The 19,909-nt window shown below is 54.3% G+C and overlaps 1 long non-coding RNA gene across 1 annotated transcript; it reads left to right on the plus strand.

Annotated features, from left to right (window-relative positions):
* The first annotated feature begins 5 nt into the window (after positions 1 to 5).
* On the plus strand, positions 6 to 18,522 carry LOC103345311 (uncharacterized). The gene is made up of 5 exons (XR_016222577.1): positions 6 to 179; positions 712 to 997; positions 6,240 to 6,393; positions 16,072 to 16,127; positions 18,295 to 18,522. It is a non-coding gene; the product is annotated as an uncharacterized LOC103345311 (long non-coding RNA).
* Positions 18,523 to 19,909: the final 1,387 nt, after the last annotated feature.

The raw sequence follows: 19,909 nt of genomic DNA on the forward strand, positions 1-19,909 counted from the left end.
CCTGCGAAGGCTCAGAGGCCGGCGGAGACGCGGGTGGCCAGCGATGGCCGCGAAGGGGGCGAGTAGGGGCCTAGCCCAGGAGGCCGACTCGAGGTGGTGGGCGAGGAGCGGCGTTCCTTGTCGAGCACTTGCCTTGTGCCTCACACCTGTCTGCCTCGCTGCAGCTGCCGCCCAGCAAGGTAGGAAGGGTCGGCGGGCCTTGGCTGTGGGGAGAAGACCCGGGTTCGAATCCCGGCCCGGACGTTGCCCACTGCTGCCGTTGGCCAGGGGCTGACGTCACCTCGCCAGGCCTCAGTTTCCTGATCTTGCGCGGTGGGGAGGCGGGACAAGGGAAGTGGTGAAGTGCTCCAGCAGGGCTGGCTGTTAGGGCCTCACGTTTCTTCACTTAAGTTGTACTGAGCACCTGCTGTGTGTGCCAGTCCCTGTAGGGGCAGTGAGTGGACAAAAATGCATGCTATGAGAAAACCATGCATGGATTTCAAGACATTTCGCGCCAAAATAAACTTACCTCTCAATTCCACTTTCCCACTTCTTGTTTTGAGATACCCCCTGTATGCAAGTCACAGAGGATAATTAAAAAAAATTTTTTTTTCCAATAGCTAACATCCTGGATCAGCTCTGTCCAGGAGAAATGTAAGTGAACCACAAATGTGAGAAGCTTGTAAAATTTAGTTATTAAGTTATTATCCCCTCCTTTTTTTTTCTTTATAGTAAAAGAGGACAGATGTGGCACAGCCGGTTGAACCTCTGTATCGGAGTACCTGGGAGGGAGTCCCCAGCAACTCTGCACCTCCCAGCCGACTTCCTGCTCATGGACACCCTGGGAGGCACCAAGTAATAGCTCAAGTAATTGGGTCCCCGCCACCCACATGGGAGACCTGGATAGAGTCCCATGCTCCTGGCCTCGGTCTGGACCACCCCAGACTTTGTGAGCATCTGGAAAGTGAACCAGCTGATGGAAGATCTCCTTCCCTCTACCTCTCCCTCTGCCTATCAAGTAAATAAGTTTTTTTTTTTTAATTAAAAAAAAAGAGCAAAAGAAGTAGGTGATGTTAATTTTTAAAATAACATGTTTTATTTGGGGCAAGCATTGAATGCAACATCTTAAGTCACCCCTTGGGATGTCCCATACTTTGATGCCTAGTTTAGTTCAGGCTGCTCTGCTTTGCATCCAGCTTCCTGTCACTGCACATCATGGGAGGCAGCAGGCGATAGCTCGGATATTTGTATCTCTACCACCCACATGGGAAACCCGGAGTTCCAGGCACCCGACTTCCACCTGGTCTGGCCCTGTCTAACCCTAACCCTAACCCTAACCCTGTTGCAGGCATTTACGGAGTGAACGAATGAATGGAAGATCTCTGTCTCCACCTTTTAAATAAAACGAAGAAGCCTGGTGCTGTGGCATAGAGAGTAAAGTCACCACCTGCAGTGCCAACCTCTCATATGGATACTGGTTCAAGACTCGGCTGCTCCACTTTTGATCCAGCTCCCCACTGATGGTCTGGGAAAAGTAGCAGAAGATGGCCCGAGTGCTTGGGCCTCTGCTCCCCGTGAGGGAGACCTGGATGAAGATCCTGACTCCTGGCTTTGGCTTGGCCCTGCCCTGGCCGTTACAGCCGTGTGGGGAGTGGAACAGCAGATGGAAGGTCTCTCTCTCTCTGTCTTTCCCTCTCTCTCTGTAATTCTTTCAAATAAATAAATAAATAAATCTTTTTTAAAAAAGATAAAAATAAATAATGTCTTTTGCTTAACCTAATGTGCCCAAAATGTAGTCAATGTGAAAAATTATGAAATCTTTTGCATTCTTTTTCTCCCCTGTGCCTTCAAAATTTAGTGAGTGTGGGTTTTTGTTTTGTTTTTGTTTGTAGATTTATTTATTTATTTGAAAGGGAGAGCAACAGAGAGGGAGAAAGAGATCTCCCATTCGTTGATTCACTCCCCAAATGGCCTCAACAACCAGGTCTGGGCCAGTCTGAAGTCAAGAGCCAGGAACTCCATCTGGGTCTCCCACATAAGTGGCAGGGCTAAGCATCAGGCCATCTTCTGCTGCTTTTTCACACACATCAGCAGGGAACGGGATTGGAAGGAAAGCAGCCGGGAGTCAAACCAGCTCACCGATGTGGGATGCTGGTGTCACTGCAAGCAGCAGTTTAATCTGCTATACCACAGTGCCGGCCCCTGGTGTGTATTCTAAACTCACGGCACATCTCAAGCTGGACTGGCGATATTTCCAGGGCTCAACAGTCACACGTTGGCCAGTGGCTACTGCATTCAAGCATGCACTGTTAGGTGGGGAAAGAGAAGAGCAGTGAAATGGATTCTACATTAAGTGGTAAAAAGTAAGAAGAGGGAGCCGGCGCTGTGGCGTGGCAGGTGAAGCCGCAGTCTGCAGTGCCAGCATCCCATATGGCTGCTGGTTCTAGTCCCAGCTGCTCCACTTCCCATCCAGCTCTCTGCTATGGCCTGGGAAGGCAGTAGAAGATGACCCAAGTCCTTGGTCCCCTGCAGCTGTATGGGAGACCCGGAGGAAGCTCCTGGCTCCTGGCTTTGGGTCGGCATAGCTCCGGCCATTGCGGCCATCTGGGGGTGAACCAGCGGATGGAAGACCTCCCCCCCACCCTGCCTCTCCTCTTTAAAAAAAATGGTAAGAAGAGGAGTAAGTTAGGGAAAGAGTACAGGGGACATGAGAGTTGATTGTGAATGATTGGAAAGGTGGCAACCATGGCTTTTGCAGAAGGAGCTAGTGGAGTTGAGGCCGCTGAACAAATCCGAGATGATGGTTTTGTTCTGTTTATTTTTTTAAGCAGTGCCCAGAAGCTCATTTTTTAAAAACATTTTTTTTTTTTTAATTTATTTGAAAAGCAGAGTTACAGAGGCAGAGAGACAGAAAGATCTTCTCATCCGCTGGTTCACTCCCCAGTTGGCTGCAACATTCGGAGCTGAGCCAATCCAAAGCCAGGAGCCAGGAGCTTCTTCCAGGTCTCTCACGTGGCTGTAGGGGCCCAAGGACGTGGGCCATCTTCTGCTACTTTCCCAGGCTATAGCAGAGAGCTGGATCGCAAGCAGAACAGCCGGGACTCTAACCAGTGCCCATATGGGATGCTGGCACTCCAGCTGGCAGCTTTACCCGCTGTGCCACAGCACCGTCCCCAGCTCATTTTAGATATGTATTTTTCCCCCTTTATTTGAAAGGCAGAGAGACAAATATTTTCCGTCTTCTGGTTTGCCCCCCAAATGCCTGCAATACCCAGAGCTGGGCCAGGTTGAAGCCAGGAGCCTAGAACCAAATCTGGGTCTCCCACGTGGGTGGCAGGGCCCAACTACTTGAGCCATCCTCCACTGTCTCCCAGGTTGCACATTAGCAGGAAGCTGGATCAAAGTAGAAGAGCCGGAATTTGAATCGGGCTCTCCCGATATGGGATGTGGGCATCGCAGGCAGCAGTGTGATCTGCTGTGCCACAGTACCTGTCCCGCAGGGCACACTTTGGAAGGAAGTTACTGTGTGCGCTTAAGATCAAAGGAGTGGGGCTGGCTCTGTGGCACAGTGGGTAAAGCTGCCGCCTGCAGTGCCAGCATCCTATATGGGTACCGGTTCGAGTCCTGGTGGCTCCACTTCCGATCCAGCTGTCTGCTCTGGCCTGAGAAAGCAGTAGAAGATGGCCCAAGTCTTTGGGCCCCTGCACCCGCATGGGAGACCTGGAAGAAGCTCCTACTCCTGGCTCTGGATCAGCACAGCTCCAGCCATTGTGGCCAATTGGGGTGTGAACCAGCAGATGGAAGATCTCTCTCTCTCTCTCTCTCTCTCTCTCTCTCTTTCTCTCTTTGTGTAACTCTTTCAAATTAATAAATAAATCTTTTTTAAAAAAGATCAAAGGAGTGAAGGGTTATGATCTCTGTGCAGATTATTTGGAGTCCTGCATAGGAGGTTTATGTCCTCTCCTCCATTTATCAAGTTTATCCAGCCATTTCACGATGCCAGTGTGGACTCCTGGGTGATTTCATGCTTCTGTATTTCATTGTTCACACTGTTCCAATCTGGCCATCAGGAGCTCTTTGGCCCTTATGGCTCCTGGAAGTACTCTGGCCAACGTGTGCCTTTGGTTTTCCCCTTTGGGACACTTGCTTACTTCCTGCCGCTCTGGGGTGCCCCAGGCTCATCTTGCGTATTTCCTGCCTCTGTCCTAGAATCAATGAGTCCTTTTTCCAAGGAGCCCTGTTTCTTTTTCCAGAGGTTGGTTTTAGAAACCAAGATCTGGTGGCAGCATTGTGGTGCAACAGCAGGTTAAGCTGCTGCTTGGGATGCCTGCGTCTAATATCAGAATGCTGTTTCCAGTCCTACCTGCTCCACTTACAATCCAGCTTCCTGCTAATGTGCCTGGGAAGGCAGTGCATGATGTCCCAAATACTTGAGTCCTGCCATCCAATGTGGGAGACCTGGATGGAGCTCCTGACTTGGACCTGCCTAAGCCCTAGCTGTTATGTGAACCAGTAGATGGAAGATCTCTGTCTCTCTCTCCCTTTGCCTTTTTTTTTTTTAAACAGAGTGCACAGTGAGAGAGAGAGAAAGGTCTTCCTTTTGCCATTGGTTCACCCTCCAATGGCCGCCACAGCCGGCGTGCTGTGACCGGTGCACCGCGCTGATCCAAAGCCAGGAACCAGGTGCTTCTCCTGGTCTCCCATTGGGTGCAGGGCCCAAGCACTTGGGCCATCCTCCACTGCACTCCCGGGACACAGCAGAGAGCTGGACTGGAAGAGGGGCAACCAGGACAGAATCTGGCGCCCCGACCGGGACTAGAACCCTGTGTGGCGGCGCTGCAGGCAGAGGATTAGCCTATTGAGCCGCAGCGCTGGCTCTCTGTCTTTCAAATGGATACAGATGTGTTAAAAGAAACAAACAAACCGAGAGCTGGGTGCCCAGTAAGCGTGTTGTTTCTTTGAGATCATCAATACTTTTTAACCACCCACAATGCACCAGGTGCTAGCACTTAACCCTAGGGACACAACCGTGACAGTGCCACATGTGGCCTCTGTTGCTGTCAGCTGGCTGAAGAAGCGGCTCCAACACTCGCCAGCTCTTCTGCCTTGGGCTTCAGCCTCCCCAGCCGGAAAATGGGGGTAATTAGCACGCGTCCTGAGGGCACCATGAGAATGAAGCGCAGTAACCCGCTTTTAGAGACTTTGGAACAGGGCCCTGCACACAGTGCTTATCAAGGCTTATTCGTATTAGTAATAATAATGATCACCAGCTACACACACGCTTCCCATCTGCAGAGGGTCAGAGTGCCAGCCAAGCACAAGACAGCGAGGCCTGGCCTCATTTTAGGGTGGCCCCAGGAAGCTCCTTGCATCAGCAGCTTCACGGCTCAAGCCCGAGGGCTGAGTTACCGGGCAAAGCGAATCTTTTGGGCAGAAAGACTTGCAAGTGCAAAAGGCCCCGTGGCGGACCGGAGTCCGGCACACTCAGGAAGTAAGGATAGGCCAGCGTTGGAGACGGGGGGCCAGAGAGGAGGCTTGTGGCATCGGCAGGGCAGGTCACCTGGGGCACGGCTGGTGAGTTGAGACGTGGTTCTGAGGGCAAGGGAAGTGACTTATCTGAGTGTGCGTGTCTAATAAGGACAGGGCTGTGGTTGGAGTCTTGTCCGCTTGCTCTGTGTTAGGAAACTGGCGCAGTTGTAGCCAGGTGGCCAAATGGCCCAGCTACCTGAGCCAGGCTCCACCCCCATCCTAATGGGATTTGCTGCTCCTGCTTCCCTGCCCGCCCTCAGGCAAAGTTTTAAAAGGGCCTGTTCCTGAACACGTGCTCTCTCTTGCCCCTTCTCTCCTGCGCACGCGCTCTCTCTCGCTCTCTCTCGCTCTCTCTCGCTCTCGCTCGCTCTCGCTCGCTCTCGGTTCCTTTCTCCAGCCTCCTCCTCTAGTCTCTTGGCTCTTGGCCCTTCTCTCCTGCTCCATCTCGGTTTCTCTCTCTAGCCTCCTCCTCTGGTCTCTTGGCTCTGCTCTCCTCTCTCCTCTGCTCTATCTTCTCTCCTTGCTAGCTTCTCTCCTCTCTGTTTCTATCTTATATTCTCTTTCTCTCTTTTTCCTTCACTGCCCCTTCACTCCGGTCTGTAGGGTGTTCCCCAATAAACCCTTTCCCTTACTACAGTGTCCGGTGTGTTTTGCGACGGCTAACATTAAGATATAACACTCTGAGACCCTGCATTCCCTGGTCAGACTTTTTTTTTCTTTTCTTTTTTAAGACTTATTTGAAAGGCAGAGCCACAGAAGATGAAAAGGAGACAGATCTCTCATCCACTGGTTTACTCCCCAAGTGGCCACAGTGGCTGATTCCAGGCCAGAGCAAAGCCAGAAGCCTACAGCTCCATCCAGGTCTCCCATGCTGGTGGCAGGGGCGTAAGTAATTGGGCCATCATCCACCGCCTTGCCAGGCACGTTAGCAGGGAGCTGGGTCGGAAGCAGTGCAGCCCAGACTTGAACCAGTACTCCAGTGCCGGTGTTGCAAGTGGTGGTTTAACCCCCTGCACCACAACACCAGCTTCCCTGGGTGAAATTTGAGACAGGAAAGTCTTGTTTTCTGGTGGTTTTTTTGTTTGTTTTGGTTAGAAGTGTAGTTTTGGGCCTCAGGGGTGAGAATCAGAGCCCACCCCACCCACTGTAGGTCCAGGTGGTTTTTTCTGTGCCTCCAAGTCCCGGTCCATTCCTTCTGCATGAGCTCTGGAGGGTTTATGAGGTCAGGAGAGAGAGGTGTGACTCAGCCTGGGTCCCTGCCTTGAGGACATCGTTGCCCTGAGGGAGAGATGGACACATGGGTGCAGAAATGCACCCAGTGCCCTGGGGGACAGGCACAGATAGGACAGCAGAGCCAGAGTAAAGCGTGAGATAGCGTCTCTTAGGCAGGGGCACCTGCAGGAGCAAAGGCGTGGATTTGTCCAAGGGGAGCATTCGCGCAGTGGAGATGCGGATTCCAAGGGGAGAGAACCCTGAGATGAAACTGGATGGCCGCCCCTCCCCTGCTGTTTAAAGTTACTATTGTTTGTAAGGCAGAGAGACAGAGATCTCCCATCTGCAGACTCACTCCCTGGGTGCCCACAACAGCAGGTGCTGGGCCAGGCTGACTCCAGGAGCCTGCTTCCCAAGTACAACATTAACAGGAAGCTGGATTGGAAGTGGAAATGCAGAGGCTAGAACCCGGCACTCCGGAATGGGATGTAGGCATCCCGAGCAGGATCTTAACTCCTGAGCCAAACCCCCGCCCTGTAGGTTCCAGATGTTTAAGAAGCAAGATCAAGGGACTGGCACGTGCTGCGGCAGTTGGGCTGCTGCTCGGGAGGCCCGCATCCCCTGTCAGGAACGCCAGTTTCCCCGTCCCAGCCCCTGCGTGTCTGATCCAGCTTCCTGCCGATGTGTATCCTGGAAAGCGTCAGGTGATGGCTCGAGTACTTAGGTCCCTGTCACCCAGCGGGGAGACCATGATGGAGTTCCTGGTTCCTGGCTCCGGCCTGGTCCAGCCCCAGCTGTTGAAGTAATTTGGGGAGTGAGCCAGCAGCTAGAAGAGTCTCCATCTGTCTCTCTGCCTTTCAAAGAAAGTGAAAATTGATTTTCAAAAATTAAAAAGGCAGGATCAACAGGACTTGCTGCCCAGTCACATACAGAGAATGTGGCAGGCAGGCATTAGATGCAGACATATAGGGAAAGACAGTCCTGGGTGAGCCGCCTTAGTGCTCCCCATATGTGGGTTGGGGTTACCCTGGGAACATCAGAAACAGGTGTAGATGTCAGGTGAGCGAGCCATTTCCCAGTCAGCCCTCAGAGCTGAGGCATCCCAACAGAACACCTGTTCTGAGAACAGAAGCCCAGCAGGCATGAATAAGCCCGAAGAACCTTCTAGAAGATTTGAGTTCTTTGGGAGCTGACTTCAATCCGATTCCGTCTCTGCTGCTGAGTTGATCGGTCACAGGGGAAAAAAGCAAGCTTTCCATCTTTTCTCTCCGGCAGTTGAGTTTATTTTCAGGTCAGCCACAGTTGTGATGGTGTTCACGTCCCTGATGAGCACAGATTCAGAGGAGCAGGTAGCCCGCAGGGTACTGACACCCTGCAGACCTGGGGCATTCGCCATTCCTCGTCATGCACAGTTCCGACCTGAAGGGGCTGGTCCCAGAGCCAACATTTGATCGACCACAGAGTGACCCAGTCCCCTCTGTGGTCCCAGGGCAGTGTCAGTGGTGACCACTTTCACTTTCAGACATTTCCATGAAGATATAAATCAGTAAATGACACCATCACCCTCCCTTTTCCAGTGACTCATTTAGTAGGAGTCACTATCACTTTCTTTTTTAAAATTTTCCTTTTTTATTTTCGTTTTATCGGAAGGGCAGAGAGAAACAGGAAGAGATTGTCCGTGCACTGATTCACTACCCCAAATGCTCACAACAGCCAGGGCTGGACCAGACCAGAGCCAGGAGCCTGGAACTCCACCTGGGTGTCCCACATGGGTGGCAGGAACCCAGCCCCGGAGCCATCACCTGCTGCTTCTGAGGGTGTATGTTAGCAGGAAGCTAGAGTCAGGAGTGCAGCCAGGACTCGGACCAGGTCTGTGGGTGTCCCAAGCGGTGTCTTAACCGATGTACCAAACACCTGCCTTGGTTCTGTGTTTGAAGAACCATGCAAAACTGCTGCTTCCCCTAGCCTTTTCTTTATAAATGAGAGGGAGGCTTCCTGCTCACCGGTCAGTCAATGGCAGTCAGCCAGTTTCCTTGCTGCTCCTCCGGGAAGCCAGGGAAAGCAGGCAAAGGACCCAAGGACTGGCCAGAGCCGACCTGCAGGGTGGCTGCAGCCTGCGGCCAGGGATGAGAACAGCTGAGGAAGGCGGGCCCCATCCTCCATCTCACAAAACCCGCCCAGCTTCCCAGGTAAAAGATGAGAAAGCACAGCACAGAATATGCTGCTTGCGATGCCCACCTCCTGCCCAGCTCTGCCCCTGACCCAGCTTCCTGTTAGAGCAGACCCTGGGGGGCAGCAGGGGATAGCTCGGGTAATGGGGTCTCTGCCATCCCTGTGGGAGACCCAGATGCAGTTCTGGGCTGCTGCCTTTGGCCTGGCCCAGCTCTACTGTTGCATGCATTAGCGATAGGAGACACCTCCTCTTTCTCTCTGCTGCTCTGCCTTTAGAATAAATAAAAATGAATAAAACTCAAAAAGCCCAGCAGGCCACATTTCTCAGTGCCACACTCCCCCAAGCATTGTGCACAATGAAAAGAAAGTCACTGGAGACAGGTACCAAGCCAGGCCTTAGCAGTTCATGACAAGCTCGCGTGCGGTGATAAGAATCGGAGGAGCAAAGATCAGACACGGGTGACATGCAGGAGGCCACCCAGCAATCCTGAGAGTCCGTCCAGTGGGCCAGGGAAGGCCCTGAACCCTGCCGTCCTAAGCAGGGCTGGGCATGTGAATCTGAACGAGTCCACCTGTAGACAGTGCTTAGCCGGGATGTCAGAGTCCTCGTGGTCTGTCCCTGGGGCTACACCCCATGAAAGGCCCACCTGTAGCAGGGTGTTTCCTTTTCTTCCTTTGTTTCTTTTTTTTTTTTTTTTTTAAGATTTATTTATTTGAAAGGCAGAGTTCCCAGGAAGAGAGAGATCTTCCACTCACTGGTTTACTCCCCAAATGGCTACAATGCCAGGGCTGGGTCAGGCCAAAGTCAGGAGCCCAGAACTCCACATCCAGGTCTCGCATGTGGGTGGCAGAGGCCCAGGTACTCAGCCCATCTTCCGCTGCCTTCCCAGATGCATCATTAGGGAGCTGGATCAGCTGGATCATTAGGGAAATGGAGCAGCTGGGATTCAAACAGGTGCTCACAGGTGTTCACATGGGATGCTGTTGCCACAGGTGGCCGCTTAACGCACTGCATCTTAGCACTGGTCCCCGGAGGGTGCTTCTTAGAATCTTTAATAAGTTACCTTCAGGTGGAAAATTGAACCCCCGGGGACCAGGCCCACTTGGTCAATCTTGCATCACTAGAAATTACACCTAGGGGGGCCGGTGTTGCCGTGTATTGGGTAAATCTGCTGTGCAGCACCGTCATCCCAAATGGGTGCCAGTTCCAGTCCCGGCTGTTCCACTTCCAGTCCAGCTCCCTGCTAATGCACCTGGGAAAGCAGTGGAAGATGGCCCAAGTGCTTGGCCCCTGCACCCATGTGGCAGACCCGGAAGAAGCTCCTGGTCCTGGCTTCTGATCAGCCCAGCTCTGGCCATTGCGGCCATTTGGGGAGCGAACCAACAGATAGAAGACTGACTCTCTCTTCCCCCCCTCCCCCTACCCTCCCTCCCTCCCTCCTTCCCTCCCTACCTCCCTCCCTTCCTCTCTCTGTAACTCTGCCTTTCAAACAAATAAATAAATCTTTTAAAAAGAAAAAAAAATTACATCAGATGCCTCTGTTTGGGATGCCTGCATCCAATATTAGAGTGCCTGTTTTCAGTCATTGCCACTCAGCACTTCTGATCCAACTCCTGGCTAAAGTGCCCGGGAGGTGATGTTTGATGGTCCAGGGACGTGGACCCTGCCATCCACGTGGGAGACAGATGGAGTTCCTGGCCCCTGGGTTTAGCCTGGCCCAGCCCTGGCCAGGGTGGCCACTAGAGAATGCACCAGTAGCTAGAAACTCACTCTCTCTGTCACTCTGCCTTTCAAATAAATAAATAAATAAATCTTTAAAAAAAAAAAAAAAAAAGCCAGCGCCGTGGCTCAATAGGCTAATCCTCCACCTCGCGGCACTGACACACCGGGTTCTAGTCCCAGTCGGGGCGCCGGATTCTATCTCGGTTGCCCCTCTTCCAGGCCAGCTCTCTGCTGTGGCCAGGGAGTGCAGTGGAGGATGGCCCAGGTGCTTGGGCCCTGCACCCGCATGGGAGACCAGGAGAAGCACCTGGCTCCTGGCTTCGGATCAGTGCAATGCACCAGCCGTAGCGGCCATTGGGGGGTGAACCAACGGCAAAAAGGAAGACCTTTCTCTCTGTCTCTCTCTCTCTCACTCTCCACTCTGCCTGTCCAAAAAAAAACAAAAAACAAAAAACAAAAAAAATTGAAAAAAAGTGGAGGTAGGCCCGCGCCATGGCTCAATAGGCTAATCCTCCGCCTTGCAGCACCGGCACACCGAGTTTTAGTCCCAGTCGGGGCACCGGATTCTGTCCCAGTTGCCCCTCTTCCAGGCCAGCCCTCTGCTGTAGCCAGGGAGTGCAGTGGAGGATGGCCCGGGTCCTTGGGCCCTGCACCCCATGGGAGACCAGGAGAAGCACCTGGCTCCTGCCTTCAGAATAGTGCAGTGCGCCGGCCGCGGCGGCTATTGGAGGGTGAAGCAACAGCAAAAAGGAAGACCTTTCTCTCTGTTTCTCTCTCTCACTGTCCACTCTGCCTGTCAAAAAAAAAAAAAAAAAAAAAGTGGAGGAGCCAGGGTTCTGCAGTTTGGACACCCCATTCTCTCACAGATGGGGCTGGCCCAGAGCCCTGTAGGAGGCTGGGGTGCCACATGTCAGGGTCTTAAACTTAGGGAGAGGCTGCATGGAAATCCAGAGAGATATCAAGCAGGCTGCAGGGGTAGGAACCCAGGAGCTGGCAGCTGCACTGGATGGGCATGGGCGGGCTCAATGGCCGCCCCCTAACCAGGCTTCCCACACCCAGAAACAGAGTCTTCCCTGTGCCAAGCCTGCCTTCCTCCTCCTCATGCTCCTCCTCCCACTCCGTGTGCCTTTGCACCAAAGTTGTCCCTACCCGGCCCCTGCTGCCCACCTTTGCTCTAGCAGAGGCCCCTCGCATTTCCCCCAGGACAGCTCTTCTGTCCTCTCTGCAGGTGACCAAGGCACCCAGCTCAGGGTCTGACTCTGTGGGGCCTAAGCCACCAGCCAGCATGAATTCCATCCTCCCTGATGCTCCCTTGATCCACCCTGGGCCCAACATGAGAGGAGCAGACAGCCACATCCCAGCATACCACCAGGTCAGGGCTCCCAAGCTGGGGGCAAGTGGTCACCCATGGTGGGCAAGATTAGCACCCACCCCACCTCGGGCCCAAGGAGAAATAATCATGAAGGACCCTGCAGGGGAGCCAGAAACCGGGCGCCCTCTACCCCCTCCTCCACAGGTCCCGTCCTCCCTTCCCTGATCCGTGCCCTAGGCACAAACTGGCGCCTGTTTCCATCCTGTGACCAGCATGGGCTGCACCCTCACCCTCGTCTCCCTGTGCAGCCAGCCAGGCCTGGGGTTGGGGAGGCCCCTGGAGCCTTCACATTCCAAGGGTGGGGAGACTTCAGCCCACACAGCAGCTCCCGTTTTGTTGGCAGGCCCAGGCTTAGGCTCAAATAGCTCTTCCCAAGAAAGTCGGGGCCCACGGTGGGGAGAAGCAAATGGGGTGGAAAGGCCTAAGACCACTGCCAGAAGCGTGGAACCACCCTGGGGAAGAGCCCCTCAGAGGTTGGGGAGGGGACAGAAAGGCATTGAAATGGGGCTTCCCACCTTCAGCCGTCGACCTCTGGGCTGGCCGAGCCTTCCTGTGTCCCAGAGGACTTTAACCAGCATCTCTGGCAGGCTCCCTAGTTGTAACAGGCAAATTTCTCTCCAGACATTGCCAGGTCTCCCCTGGGGGCAAAAATTGGCCCCAGGAGTGAGCCACAGCTTTGCTCACCATAGCCTCCCCACCCCCATCAGACTTTTTTTTTTTTTTTAAGATGTATTTATTTGAAAGGCAGCATGTGAGAGAGAGGGAAAGAGAGAGAGAGATTCCCTCCCTGGTTCAACGCAGCAAGCAGATCTGGGCCAGGCTCAAGCCAGAAGCCAGGAACTCCATCCGGGAGTCCCAGGTGGGTGGCAAGGACTCAAGCACTTGGGCCATCACCTGCTACCTCCCTGAGTGTGCATTAGCTGGGAGCTGGACTGGAAGTGGAGCAGCCAGGACTGGAAACAGTACTCTGGTACGGGATGTGGGCTTCTCAAGTGGTGGCTTAGCCTGCTGTGTGACCAGGGGGAAGCCTCCAGTGGAACTTCCCCATCCCTCCCTCTGCCCCAAGGACGAACAGAGGGCCTGTAGGCAGGTTTGGGGGTCCCTTCTCTGAGCTCCTGGGATCAGCAGTCCTCCCAGGACACCCCCGCCCACAGGGTCTGGGAGCTCAGGGACATAGCACTGTAAGGTCTTTGTAGCCTGGCTTCCCAGGAGCACTGCGGGGAAGCCCCTTGCCCTACCCTGCCCACACCCAGCACCAGCAGGAGAGAACTCAGGATCTATTTACTCACACCAAGGTCTGCTGTACGCCAGGTTGGGCAGCTACCCCTTGGACAAAGCAGATGCAGTCTCTGCCAACATGGAGACTTTTTTATTTTCCAAGCTAAGCAAAGGGAAATGGGCATTTGTAGCAGTGACAATGCCATCTGGGATGTCCATATCCCATGTATGTCAGGGTGCCTGGCTCAAGTCCTGGCTCCAGTTCTTTTTTAAGATTTATTTATCGGCTGGTGCTGCGGCTTAATAGGCTAATCCTCCACCTACGGCACCGGCACCCCAGGTTCTAGTCCCAGTCGGGGTGCTGGATTCTGTCCTGGTTGCTCCTCTTCCAGTCCAGCTCTCTGCTGTGGCCCGGGAGTGCAGTGGAGGATGGCCCAAGTCCTTGGGCCCTGCACCTGCATGGGAGACCAGGAGGAAGCACCTGGCTCCTGGCTTCAGATCAGTGCAGTGCGCCAGCCCAATGCACTGGCCGCAGAAGCCATTGAGGGGTGAACCAACGGAAAAAGGGAAGACCTTTCTCTCTGTCTCTCTCTCTCACTGTCCACTCTGCCTGTCCAAAAAAAAAAAAAAAAAAAAAAAAAAAAAAAAAAAAGATTTATTTATCTATTTATCTATTTGAAAGGCAGAGTTAGGGAGAGAGAGAGGGAGAGAGATCTTCCATCCTCTGGTTCATTCCCCAGATGGCCACAATGGCCAAGGCTGGGTCAGGGCAAAGCCAGGAGCCAGGAGCTTCTTCCAAGTCTCCCACTGGGTGGTAGGAGCCCAACCACTTGGGCTATCTTTCGTTGCTTTCCCAGCTGGCTCTACTTCTGATTCCTGCTTCCTGCTAATGCATACCTTGGGAGGCAGCAGGTGATGGCCAACTACTTGAGTCCCTGCCACCCACCTGGGAGACCTGGATTGAGTTCCTGACTCTGGGGTCCGTTCCAGGCCCCACGCCAGCTGTTGCATTTGTGCAGTGAACCAGCAGATGAAAGATCTCTCCCTCTCCAATAAATCAAAAAGTAACTTGGAAATGTTTACCATGTCTTTGGATTGTAAGTTAGCTGGCGTCAGTGGGAAGTCAGGTGGGGCCAAGACAGGCTTTCAGCTCAGCATTGAGGAATGAAGGCACGGGGAGTGGGAAAGCTGAGAGAGAGGCTCTCGGGGGCTGTAGCAAGGAGGCTTGGCCCTCCCGAAAGGGGCGTGGTGGGACTCTGTCACCCAGGGTGCCAGGTGGAGGGAGGTGCGTGACAGAGACGACGCAGGGCAGGCCCAACACATGGCCCAGACTGTCAGCACGGCACAGCTCAGAAGCCCGAAAGATCATCCTGCCAAGCTGGCTCCCTGGAGGTGGGCAGGAGGAGGGCCCTGTCCTGGCCAGGGCTCAGCGGGAAGCAATAGAGGCAGGAGCCCCAGCAAAGCAGCAGGCCCTGTGGGAGAAGAGGAAGGAAAGAGGAACCGTAGCACCCCAGGACCAAGGGGCAACCTGAAATCTTGCCCCACAGGCTTAGAATAGGCTGGCAGCTCTCTGCTGTGGCCAGGGAGTGCAGTGGAGGATGGCCCAGGTGCTTGGGCCCTGCACCCATGGGAGACCAGGAAAATCACCTGGCTCCTGGCTCCTGCCATCGGATCAGCGCGGTGCGCCGGCCGCAGCGTGCCGGCCGCGGCGGCCATTGGAGGGTGAACCAACGGCAAAGGAAGACCTTTCTCTCTGTCTCTCTCTTTCACTGTCCACTCTGCCTGTCAAAAAAAAAAAAAAAAAAAAAAAAAAAAAAAAAAAAAAAAAAAAGAATAGGCTGGCAGCCACGGGTCAGGGTGGCAGGGCGGAGAGCGTGGGCGGATCGCCAGCCTCCCGCAGTCTCTTCCCCACCTTGGAGAGGCAGGGACCACCAGGGGCTTGTCTGACACTGTGAGGGTATAATGAGGTTGCTCAAACCCACCTCCACCCTGTGGGTCTAGCCTGCTGCTTCTGCGGCGTCTTCCGAATCTTCCCCGGCCCAGACTCACCCCCTCCAGCATGTCTTCCAAGTGACCTTGGCAGAGCTCAGGCGCCGCCTGGACCACAGCTCTCCTGTGGCTCAATAAAAGCCTTCAGCAGCTCCCCGGTGCCCTCTTGATGGAGGTCGCCCTTCTTGGCTGCGGATGCGAGGCCCCGAATAGCCTGCCCCCTCTTCCGCTGTCCGCCCCCTTGCCTCCCGCGCCAGCTGTTCTGCACCTGGCAGTCCCTCCAGCATCCTGCTCTGCTAGGCTCTGTCACCTGCTCATCCTTGAGCTGTTTCTCTCTGGGGACTGACCTGGTGGGGTGCCCTTTGCCACTGCACAGTCTACACTGCAGGTCTCTCTGGGGTGCCCGGCACAGGGCATTGCAGCCTTCTGTCACCATCCCCTCACTGGCTGTGGGCCCCAAGAGCTAAAAGGGCATCTATTTGTCCCCTCTGTCTCCAGCTCCCTGCGTGTCACTTGGTATCTGTTTTGTCTTTTTTCAAGAGACAGACAGACATCCACTCCCATCTGCTGGTTCGCTCTCCAAATGCCCACCATGCCTGGGGCTGGACCAGGCCAAAGGTGGGAATCTGAAACGCAGTCCAGGTCTCCCAAGTGGGTGGCCGGGACCCAAGTACTTGAGCCATCTTCACTGCCTCCAGGGTCTGCATCAGCACAAAGCTGTGTCAGAAGCAGAGGAGCCAGGACTGAAACCAGGTGTGTTGATAGGGATATGGGTGTCCCAAGTGTAGCTTAACCACTGCTCCAAACGCCCACCCCTCATCGTCATCTTTAATGGCTGTGACACAACTGCTTTCTCTCCGCCATCATCCTCCCACAGGGGGCTCAGCTCTTGGCTGGCACATCAGAGACACTCAGAAAACCTGCACGGAAGAGGTGAGTGGAGCTTAGCATCTCCAGAAAGGGACTCAGGACCCTTTCGAGCCCCCTCCTTACCTCCATCTGAACCCCAGACTGGTAGAGCCAGCTTCAGGTAGCTGCTGTTCCCAGCTGTCCAGCTCCCACAGGTTCAGTCAGGGAAGAAGCACAAAACCAAGGCCAAGGCCAAGTCTATGGCCAAGGCTGGTATTGTGAATCCTTCTGGAGAGTAATGGCACCTGATCAGGGTGCCACAGGGGCCACAGATAGGCCTGGGGAGGGGAGCTTCTCAAAGTCAGCTGTGCAGGACACTGCAGAAGGGACCGTCCCTACCGTCCGTGAACCAAGTCCCTGAGCATCAGGCCAGGTGCTCGGCGAGGCATCCTGGAGAAAACCTTTCTCCTCCCGCCCTCCAGTTGCCAGGCAACCACTCTGCATCCGGACAGAAGCAAGAGGCAGCCGGTTTATGGACCCCCACACACACACTGGAAATGAAAGGATGGAATTAGGTTTTCCATTCAAATGGAAACCAAAAGAGAAAGGATAGTCATGCTTACATCAGATGAAATAGACTGTAGGTCAGAAACTGAGATAGGGTCCAAAGTCATTCACCTGCACCCACGTGGGAGACCTGAAAGAAGCTCCTGGCTTTGGATCGGCCCAGCTCCAGCTGTTGCGGCTCTCTGGAGAATGAGCCAGCAGATGGAAGACCTCTCTCTCTGTCTTTCCCTCTATCTACTTGTAACTCTACCTCTCAAATAAATAAATAATCTTTTTTTTAAATGTATGCATTCGGCATCAGAGCACTTAAACACATGAAGCAACATTCAACATATCTGAGAAGAGACTATGATGCTGTAGCAGTTGGGAGCTTTTCTACCCCACTTTCAACAATGAACAGAACATCCAGAGAGAATCAGGACACACTGGGCTTAAACTTTTTTTTTTTTTTTTTTTTTTTGACAGGCAGAGTGGAGAGTGAGAGAGAGAGAAAGAGAGAAAGGTCTTCCTTTTGCTGTTGGTTCACCCTCCAATGGCCGCCACGGCTGGCGCGCTGCGGCTGGTGCACTGCGCTGATCCGAAGGCAGGAGCCAGGTGCTTCTCCTGATCTCCCATGGGGTGCAGGGCCCAAGCACTTGGGCCATCCTCCACTGCACTCCCTGGCCACAGCAGAGAGCTGGCCTGGAAGAGGGGCAACCGGGACAGAATCCGGCGCTCCGACCGGGACTAGAACCCGCTGTGCCGGCGCCGCTAGGTGGAGGATTAGCCTAGTGAGCCACGGTGCCAACCTGGGCTTAAACTTGACCCTAAACAGAGTAGACCTCCCAGCCACTAGCAGCCAGATACCCTTTTCACACGCACACACTGAACATTCTCCAGGACCACAAAATGTTTCTTAGCAAACCTAAGAAGATTTGAAATCGTGCCAAGTGCTTTTTCTGGCCACAGTCACAGGAACTAGAAATCACTAACAGGAGGCATTTTGGGAAATTCAGAAATATGTGGAAGTTAAACAACATGCTCCAAATAATAAGGCAGTGGAGAAACTAAAAGGGAAATTTTGTAATGTCTCGAGACAAGCAGCATTCCCAGACTTAGGGGATGCAGCGAAAGCTGTCTGAAGAAGGAAGTTTATAGCAAGAAATGCCTGGATCAAAAAGGAAGATCTGAGCCTCTTCAGAAAGGGCGGTTGAGGGGCAGCTAAGCACGAGAGGTGCGGACCTGGGAGACAGGGCAGCTGGGCTGTAGGACGCTCCCTGTGGGTGCCTGATGACGCAAGGGAAGGCCGCTAGGAGCTTCTTTTGAGAAACCAAGAGTCAGCAGAGACGTGGAAGCACCAGAGCTACAGGGCAGCTGTGGGCAGCCGGACCCTGATAGGGAAAAGCAGCAGCAAGACGACCCCCACTTCTGCCTGCAGGCCCCCCTAGTGCCCTTGCACTCATTAGGGGACTGTCCCCTTTCCACAGTTTTGTCTTTTTTTTTTTTTAAAGATGGGCAGGAGGGTGTTGTGGGGCAGTGGGTGAAGCCTCTTCTGCTAATGCATATCTCTGGAGGCAGCAGGTGGTGGCCTGGGAACTTAGGTTGGGGCCGATGTGGTGGTGTAGCAGGTAAAGCCGCTGCCTGCAGTGCGGACATTCCATATGGGGGGTCAGTTTGAGTCCCAGCTGCTCCATTTCCGGTCCAGGTCTCTGCTATGGCCTGGAAAAGCAGTAGAAGGTGGCCCAAGTCCTTGGGCCCTGCACCCGCGTGGGAGACCCAGAAGAAGCTCCTGGCTCCTGGCTTTGGATCCGTGCAGCTCTGGCTGTTGGGGCCAATTGTGGAGTGAACCAGCGGATGGAAGACCCCCCCCCCCCCGCCTCTCCTTCTCTCTGTGTGTAACTCTGACTTTCAAATAAATAAGTAAATCTTAAAACACTTAGATTCCGGTCACCTTCTTGGGAGACCTGGGTGGAGTTCTAGGTTCCTGATTCAGCCTGGTCCAGCCCTGGCTGTTCGTAGGTATCTGGGGAGTGAACGAGTAAATGGAAGATCTCTCTCTCCCCACCCCTCCTTCCAAATACATAATTTTTTAATTAAAAAACTGGGACCAACATTGTGGTACGGCAGGTTAAGCTGCCGCCTGTAATGTGAACCTCCCATATGAGCACTGGTTCAAATCCCTGCTGCCACACTTCCATCCAGCCCCTTGCTAACACACCTAGGGAAGCCACAGAAGATGGCCTAAATACTTGGGCCCCTGCCACCCATGTGGGAGACCCAGATGGAGTTCCAGGTTCCTGGCTAAGCCTGGCCCAGCCCCAGCTGTTGCGGTCTTTTGGGCAGGGAACCAGCAGATGGAAGATCCCTCTGTGTCTCTCCTAACTCTGCCTTTCAAGCAAATTTTAAAAATAATAATAATCATGGCTTTTCAACGCCAGTCTCTTCTATACAGTGGGTTCAACAGGGAGCACCTGGGAAGATCCTCTGTGTGCACCCACTAGGGCCAGTTGCTTTCCCAGAGCTGAGCCAAGCCCTGCCCACCACCTGGCCACTGCAGCTGAACCTCTGTAGACCCCTTTCTGCCCTGCAACGCTGGCGAGTCGTCACTGCCTGCCTCTGGCTGAGCTCCAGGCTGGAGACCAGCCGCGCATCATCAGAGCTAGTGGCCAAAGGCAGAGGGGGTGGGGGCTTCTGCCCTTCTGGCTGTGCTCAGTCCCTCTTGGACTCCCAGTGCCTCCAGCAGCTGCCGGGATGCTGGTCTGGCCGCCTCCACTTCAGCCCAGACGGTGAAGACCTGAACCTCACTCTGCTGTCGTGGGCCTCAGCACAAGGGTGCCTCTCTCCCCCAGATGCCAGCCTGCACATTCCTGGCTTCATCCTGGTCTCTCCAAAGCTCCCTCGCCCAGAGCCCCTCCTCCCCGTGCAGGCTGCCGCTGGGACAAGCCTTGAGGGGCTAGGTGGGGTGGGGGGCTCACGCTGGGGGGACCCTTGTCCAGTCTGGGTAACGGCGAGTCCTGGCCACTGCCTGCCACGGAGGGCAGTGGGCCGTAGCGAGGAGGCTGGCCCTGGCTCTCCACGCCGCGTCCCCAAGCCCGCGGCCACGCAGAGCCGCGTCCCGCCCCAGCCTCGCCCACCTAGAGGAAGAGTCCGAAGAACTGGAGCAGAACTCGGCGTGCACCAGCTTCAGCAATCGGACTCTTGGGCACCCCCTGCCCACAACTCGGGCTGGATAGGGCGGAGCAAGTAAGCCTCGCCCCCACAAGTCCAGCCCCTCGTCCTAAGAGCCGTTTATCAGGCGCCCCCCAAAGCGTCTTCCATCA

The sequence above is a fragment of the Oryctolagus cuniculus genome, chromosome 16, assembly GCF_051225735.1.
Source record: "Oryctolagus cuniculus isolate XC-2025 breed Fujian yellow rabbit chromosome 16, ASM5122573v1, whole genome shotgun sequence".
Taxonomy (NCBI): domain Eukaryota; kingdom Metazoa; phylum Chordata; class Mammalia; order Lagomorpha; family Leporidae; genus Oryctolagus; species Oryctolagus cuniculus.